This window comes from Arachis ipaensis, chromosome B4 (genome assembly GCF_059453495.1).
Source record: "Arachis ipaensis isolate K30076 ecotype BB chromosome B4, ASM5945349v1, whole genome shotgun sequence".
NCBI lineage: Eukaryota > Viridiplantae > Streptophyta > Magnoliopsida > Fabales > Fabaceae > Arachis > Arachis ipaensis.
Genome location: NC_142439.1, coordinates 106201885 through 106210188, shown reverse-complemented (window position 1 = coordinate 106210188; position 8304 = coordinate 106201885). Strand labels below are relative to the sequence as shown.

The 8304-nt window shown below is 40.7% G+C and overlaps 1 non-coding gene across 1 annotated transcript; it reads right to left on the bottom strand.

Moving 5' to 3' along the window:
- Positions 1 to 369: 369 nt before the first annotated feature.
- On the bottom strand, positions 370 to 477 carry LOC148568670 (small nucleolar RNA R71). The gene has a single exon (XR_015882046.1). It is a non-coding gene; the product is annotated as a small nucleolar RNA R71 (small nucleolar RNA).
- Between the last annotated feature and the right edge of the window lie 7827 nt (positions 478 to 8304).

Here is an 8304-nt window from a genome sequence, read left to right as displayed (position 1 = left end):
AAGGAGGATGCTTGGTGACTTTACTGCACCTAATTCCAATTTACATGGAAGAAGCATCTCCATCCCTACCATTGGAGCAAACAACTTTGAGCTGAAACCTCAATAGTTTCTCTGATACAGCAGAACTGCAAGTTTCATGGACTTCCATCTGAAGATCCTTTTCAGTTCTTAACTGAATTTTTGCAGATCTGTGATACTGTTAAGACTAATGGAGTAGATCCTGAAGTCTACAGGCTCATGCTTTTCCCTTTTGCTGTAAGAGACAGAGCTAGAGTGTGGTTGGACTCTCAACCCAAAGATAGCCTGAACTCTTGGGATAAGCTGGTCACGACTTTCTTAGCCAAGTTCTTTCCTCCTCAAAAGCTGAGCAAGCTTAGAGTGGATGTTCAAACCTTCAGACAGAAAGAAGGTGAATCCCTCTATGAAGCTTGGGAGAGATATAAGCAACTGACCAAAAAGTGTCCTTCTGACATGCTTTCAGAATGGACCATCCTGGATATATTCTATGATGGTCTGTCTGAATTAGCTAAGATGTCATTGGATACTTTTGCAGGTGGATCCATTCACCTAAAGAAAATGCCTGCAGAAGCTCAAGAACTCATTGACATGGTTGCTAATAACCAGTTCATGTACACTTCTGAGAGGAATCCTGTGAGTAATGGGACGCCTCAGAAGAAGGGAGTTCTTGAAATTGATACTCTGAATGCCATATTGGCTCAGAATAAAATATTGACTCAGCAAGTCAATATGATTTCTCAGAGTCTGAATGGAATGCAAGCTGCATCCAACAGTACTCAAGAGGCATCTTCTGAAGAAGAAGCTTATGATCCTGAGAACCCTGCAATAGCAGAGGTGAATTACATGGATGAACCATATGGAAACACCTATAATCCCTCATGGAGAAATCACCCAAATCTCTCATGGAAGGATCAACAAAAGCCTCAACAAGGCTTTAATAATGGTGGAAGAAACAGGTTTAACAATAATAAACCTTTTCCATCATCCACTCAACAACAGACAGAGAACTCTGAACAAAATACATCTAATTTAGCAAACTTAGTCTCTGATCTATCTAAGACCACTGTAAGTTTCATGAATGAAACAAGGTCCTCTATTAGAAATTTGGAGGCACAAGTGGGCCAGCTGAGTAAAAAGATCACTGAAATCCCTCCTAGTACTCTCCCAAGCAATACAGAAGAAAATCCAAAAGGAGAGTGCAAGGCCATTGATATAACCATCATGGCCGAACCCAAGGAGGAAGGGGAGGACGTGAATCCCAAGGAGGAAGACCTCCTGGGACGTCCAGTGATCAATAAGAAGTTTCCCTCTGAGGAACCAAAGGACTCTGAGGCTCATCTAGAGACCATAGAGATTCCATTAAACCTCCTTACGCCCTTCATGAGCTCTGATGAGTATTCTTCTTCTGAAGAGAATGAGGATGTTACTGAAGAGCAAGTTGCCAAGTTCCTTAATCATGAAGCTGAATGCCAATCTATTTGGTAATGAGACTTGGGGAGATGAACCTCCCCTGTTCACCAATGAACTAAATACATTGGATCAACTGAGATTGCCTCAGAAGAAACAGGATCCTGGAAAGTTCCTAATACCTTGTACCATAGGCACCATGACCTTTGAGAAGGCTCTATGTGACCTTGGGTCAAGAATAAACCTCATTCCCCTCTCTGTAATGGAGAAGCTGGGAATCTTTGAGGTGCAAGCTGCTAGAATCTCATTAGAGATGGCAGACAACTCCAGAAAACAGGCTTATGGACAAGTAGAGGACGTACTAGTAAAGGTTGAAGGCCTTTACATCCCTGCTGATTTCATAATCCTAGATACTGGGAAGGATGAGGATGAATCCATCATCCTTGGAAGACCCTTCCTAGCCACAGCAAGAGCTGTGATTGATGTTAACAGAGGTGAACTAGTCCTTCAATTGAATGAGGACTCCCTTGAGTTTAAAACTCAAGGACATCCTTCTGTAAACATGTAAAAGAGGCACAGTAAGCTTCTCTCAAAACAGAGTCAACCAACTCTAAGTTTGGTGTTGGGAGGCCACAACCAAATTCTAAGTTTGGTGTTGAACTCCCATATCCAAACTCTAAGTTTGGTGTTGGGGAGTCTCAACAATGCTCTGAACATCTGTGAGGCTCCATGAGAGCCCACTGTCAAGCTATTGACATTAAAGAAGCGCTTGTTGGGAGGCAAACCAATTTTTATTTAATTATATTTTTATTAGTTATATGTCTTTATAGGTTCATGATCATGTGGAGTCACAAAATAAATATAAAAATTGAAAACGGAATCAAAAACAGCAGAAGAAAAAACACACCCTGGAGGAAGATCTTACTGGCGTTTAAACGCCAGTAAGGAGCATCTGTCTGGCGTTCAACGCCAGAACAGAGCATGTTTCTGGCGTTCAACGCCAGAAACAAGCAGCATCCTGGCGTTCAGACGCCAGAAATGCACAGTGAAGAAGAGCTGGCGCTGAACGCCAGAAACAAGCATCTGGCTGGCGTTCAACGCCAGAAATATGCTGCATCTGGGTGCTGAACGCCCAGAACAAACATCAATTCGGCGTTTAAACGCCAGAATTGCATGCAAAGGCATTTTACATGCCTAATGGGTGCAGGGATGCAAATCCTTAACACCTCAGGATCTGTGGACACCACAGGATCAACTCAGCATCTGTGAACCCCACAGGATTCCCACCTACCACCACTCACTCTCTTCCCTCTTCTCAATGTTCATCCTCTCTTCCCAATAAACACTCTTCCCCAAAACTCTTCACCAATCACCTCAATCTCTCTTCCCCATCACCATTTCACCACTCACATCCATCCACTCTTCCCCATAAACCTACCTTATAAACTCCACCTACCTTCAAAATTCAAAATCAATTTCCCACCCAAAACCCACCCTTATGGCCAAACCTTTCCCCCCATCCCTTTCCTATATATAGCCCTCCATTCTTCCTCATTTTCACACAACACAAACCTCTCTTCCCCTTCTTGGCCGAAAACACCTCTCCCTCCTCCCCTCCATATTTTCTTCTTCTTCTTCTACTATTCTTTCTTCTTTTGCTCGAGGGCGAGCAATATTCTAAGTTTGGTGTGGTAAAAGCATAAGCTTTTTTTTTTCCATTACCATTGATGGCACCTAAGACCGGAGAATCCTCTAGAAAAGGGAAAGGGAAGACAAAAGCTTCCACCTCCAAGTCATGGGAGATGGAAAGGTTCATCTCCAAAGCCCATCAAGACCACTTCTATGATGTTGTGGCCAAGAAGAAGGTGATCCCCGAGGTCCCTTTCAAGCTCAAGAGAAATGAGTATCCGGAGATCCGACATGAAATCCAAAGAAGAGGTTGGGAAGTTCTAACAAACCCCATCCAACAAGTCGGCATCCTAATAGTTCAAGAGTTCTAGCCAATGCATGGATCACTAGGAACCATGATCAAAGTAAGAACCCAAACCCAAAGAATTATCTCACCATGGTTCGGGGGAAATACTTAGATTTTAGTCTGGAAAACGTGAGGTTGGCGTTTAACTTGCCCATGATGCAAGGAGATGCACGCCCCTACACTAGAAGGGTCAACTTTAATCAAAGGTTGGACCAAGTCCTCATGGACATATGTGTGGAAGAAGCTCAATGGAAGATTGACTCCAAAGGCAAGCCGGTTCAACTAAGAAGATTGGACCTCAAGCCTGTGGCTAGAGGATGGTTAGAGTTCATCCAACACTCCATCATCCCCACTAGCAACCGATCTGAAGTTACTGTGGATCGGGCCATCATGATTCATAGCATCATGATTGGAGAGGAAGTAGAAGTTCATGAAGTCATCTCCCTTGAACTCTACAAAATAGCCGAAAAGTCTTCCCCCATGGCAAGGCTAGCTTTTCCTCATCTTATTTGCCATCTATATATGTTACTCAGTTGGAGCTTTCATAGAAGGAGACATTCCCATTGAGGAAGAGAAGCCCATCACTAAGAAAAGGATGGAGCAAGCAAGAGAGCCCATTCATGGATCTCAAGAAACGCATGAAGCTCATCACCATGAGATCCCGGAGATGCCTCAAATGCATCTTCCTCCACAAAACTATTGGGAGCAAATCAACATCTCCCTAGGAGAATTAAGTTCCAACATGGGACAATTAAGGGTGGAACATCAAGAGCACTCCATCATCCTTCATGAAATTAGAGAAGATCAAAAAGCAATGAGGGAGGAGCAACAAAGACAAGGAAGAGACATAGAAGAGCTCAAGGACATCATTGGTTCCTCAAGAAGGAAACGCCACCATCACTAAGGTGGATTCATTCCTTGTTCTTACATTCTCTGTTTTTCGTTTTCTATGTTAAGTGCTTATCTATGTTTGTGTCTTATTACATGATCATTAGTAGTTAGTAACTTTGTCTTAAAGTTATGAATGTCCTATAAATCCATCACCTCTCTTAAATAAAAAATGTTTTAATTCAAAAGAACAAGAAGTACATGAGTTTCGAATTTATCCTTGAACTTAGTTTAATTATATTGATGTGGTGACAATGCTTCTTGTTTTCTGAATGAATGCTTGAACAGTGCATATGTCTTTTGAAGTTGTTGTTTTAGAATGTTAAATCTGTTGGCTCTTGAAAGAATGATGACAAGGAGACATGTTATTTGATAATCTGAAAAATCATAAAAATGATTCTTGAAGCAAGAAAAAGCAGTGAATACAAAAGCTTGCAAAAAAAATAGCAAAAAAAAATAGAAAAAAAAAGAGAAAAAGCAAGCAGAAAAAGCCAAAGCTCTTAAAACCAAGAGGCAAGAGCAAAAAGTCAGTAACCCTTAAAACCAAAAGGCAAGGGTACTAAAAAGGATCCCAAGGCTTTGAGTATCAGTGGATAAGAGGGCCTAAAGGAATAAAATCCTGGCCTAAGCGGCTAAACCAAGCTGTCCCTAACCATATGCTTGTGGCGTGAAGGTGTCAAGTGAAAACTTGAGACTGAGCGGTTAAAGTCAAGGTCCAAAGCAAAAAAAGAGTGTGCTTAAGAACCCTGGACACCTCTAATTGGGGACTTTAGCAAAGCTGAGTCACAATCTGAAAAGGTTCACCCAATTATGTGTCTGTGGCATTTATGTATCCGGTGGTAATACTGGAAAACAAAGTGCTTAGGGCCACGGCCAAGACTCATAAAGTAGCTGTGTTCAAGAATCAACATACTGAACTAGGAGAATCAATAACACTATCTGAACTCTGAGTTCCTATAGATGCCAATCATTCTGAACCTTAATGGATAAAGTGAGATGCCAAAACTATTCAAGAGGCAAAAAGCTACAAGTCCCGCTCATCTGATTGGAGCTATGTTTCATTGATAGTTTGGAATTTATAGTATATTCTCTTCTTTTTATCCTATTTGATTTTCAGTTGCTTGGAGACAAGCAACAATTTAAGTTTGGTGTTGTGATGAGCGGATAATTTATACGCTTTTTGGCATTGTTTTTAGTATGTTTTTAGTAGGATCTAGTTACTTTTAGGGATGTTTTTATTAGTTTTTATGTTAAATTCACATTTTTGGACTTTACTATGAGTTTGTATGTTTTTCTGTGATTTCAGGTATTTTCTGGCTGAAATTGAGGGACTTGAGCAAAAATCAGATTCAGAGGTTGAAGAAGGACTGCTGATGCTATTGGATTCTGATCTCCCTGCACTCAAAGTGGATTTTCTGGAGCTAAAGAACTCAAAATGGTGCGCTTCCAATTGTTTTGGAAAGTAGACATCCAGAGCTTTCCAACAATATATAATAGTCCATACCTTGGCCGAGTTTAGATGACGCTAAAGGGCATTGAACGCCAGTTCTACGCTACAGTCTGGAGTTAAACGCCAGAAACACGTCACGAACCAGAGTTGAACGCCAGAAACACGTTACAAACTGGCGTTCAACTCCAAGAATGACCTCTCCACGTGTAAACATTCAAGCTCAGCCCAAGCACACACCAAGTGGGCCCCGGAAGTGGATTTATGCATCAATTACTTACTTCTGTAAACCCTAGTAACTAGTTTAGTATAAATAGGACTTTTTACTATTGTATTAGACATCTTCGGATCATCCTGGGACGTCTGGTTCTTAGATCATAGGGGCTGGCCATTCGGCCATGCCTAAACCTTTCACTTATGTATTTACAAACGGTAGAGTTTTTGCACTCCATAGATTAAGGTGTGGAGCTCTGCTGTTCCTCATGAATTAATGCAAAGTACTACTGTTTTTCTATTCAATTCAACTTATTCCGCTTCTAAGATATTCATTCGCACTTCAATATAAATGTGATGAACGTGACAATCATCATCATTCTCCCACGAACGCGTGCCTGACAACCACTTCCGTTCCACCTTAGATTGAATGAGTATCTCTTGGATCTCTTAGTCAGAATCTTCGTGGTATAAGCTAGATTGATGGCGGCATTCATGAGAGTCCAGAAAGTCTAAACCTTGTCTGTGGTATTCCGAGTAGGACTCTGGGATTGAATGACTGTGACGAACTTCAAACTCGCGAGTGCTGGGCGTAGTGATAGACGCAAAAGGAGGGTGAATCCTATTCCAGTATGATCGAGAACCTCAGATGATTAGCCGTGCTGTGACAGAGCATTTGGACCATTTTCACAAGAGGATGTGATGCAGCCATTGACCACGGTGATGCCTCCAGATGATTAGCCATGCAGTGACAGCGCATTAGACCATTTTCACAGAGAGGATGAAAAGTAGCCATTGACAATGGTGATGTCCTTACATAAATCCAGCCATGGAAAGGAGTAGGACTGATTGGATGAAGATAGCAGGAAAGCAGAAGTTCAGAGGGACGAAAGCATCTCTATACGCTTATCTGAAATTCCCACCAGTGAATTACATAAGTATTTCTATCTTTATCTTCTATCCAATTATTATTTATTTTCGAAAACTCCATAACCATTTGATATCAGCCTGACTGAAATCTACAAGGTGACCATAGCTTGCTTCATACCAACAATCTCCGTGGGATCGACCCTTACTCATGTAAGGTTTTATTACTTGGACGACCCAGTGCACTTGCTGGTTAGTTGTATCGAAATTGTGACAAATTATAAATTAAGATTAGAGCACCAAGTTTTTGGAGTCATTACCAGGGATCACAATTTCGTGCACCAGTGATCGAGATGGGGTTGCGTCAAAGTGCTTCTGCGGCGTTTATGCCATTCTTTACAAGTCAAGAACAGCATCTAATCCCAATAGGATGTTTCTCGGGTGTCCATTTTTCAAGGTCAGTGACTATTTTGTTAGTAGTTGGATGAAATTGTAATGTGTCTAATTATGGTATTATCTAAAAATTTTCTCCAGGTTAAAGAACGGTATTTTGTTTGACTTGATGAACACCTGAAAAAAATTAAGGCCATGGAATCTCAAGCATTGGGTGCTATGGATGATGTTGGAGGGGTAGACGATGAAGATCAACTGGTGCGAAGTCAAGAATTGGAAAAATAAAATAGAAGAGTTGGAGAAAAAACTGTTATGTATTGAAAAGAAAAAAAACATGAATTTGTGACATATTACTTTTATTAGAGTGGTTATTTTTGTTGTTGCTGTATATTTCTTAAAGTGGTGAGGATGATTTGATGTACAATGTTGATGATGTAATGAAAATTATCATGTCTCACTGAGGTTCTATCTTTGCTGTTGGGAAGTTTTCAGAATGGCTAAAATCTTCATTGTCATAAAGGTGTTTGACATTTTGCCCAAGTGGCAACTCATAGCTTTCTATGGTGGAAGCTGATTCAACACTGGGGTTCAAACCAGCAAGCTGGATTATGTTCTCAATCTCTTTCACAACCTCAGCCATAGAAGGCCTCTCAGATGCATATTCTTTCACACACCTCATTGCCACTTCAACAAACTTCTCTAACCCCTTTGGACTTGTAGTGCTTCTGACTATGGTTGGATCAACAATAGAATGAAGATTGTACAAGTCTTTTGATGTATCCATTACCCTCATTACCTCTCTCACAATATACTTCCCTTGTTCTATTGGCCTTTTCGCTGTTACTAGCTCAAGCATTATCACTCCAAAGCTATATACATCGCTCTTTTTGGTTAATTGCTGGCTCGTGTAATATTCAGGATCCAAGTATCCCTATGACAACAAAAGGTAACAAAGCAGTCAAAATACTTATTCAATTTTTTTTTTTGTGCTAAACAGAAGCTTTCTTTATTCTTCAAGTTTCATTATGTATGATGTTTAATGAAGTTATAAAGAAAAAATATCACATCAAATATGGGGGATGCATACGACCGTTTT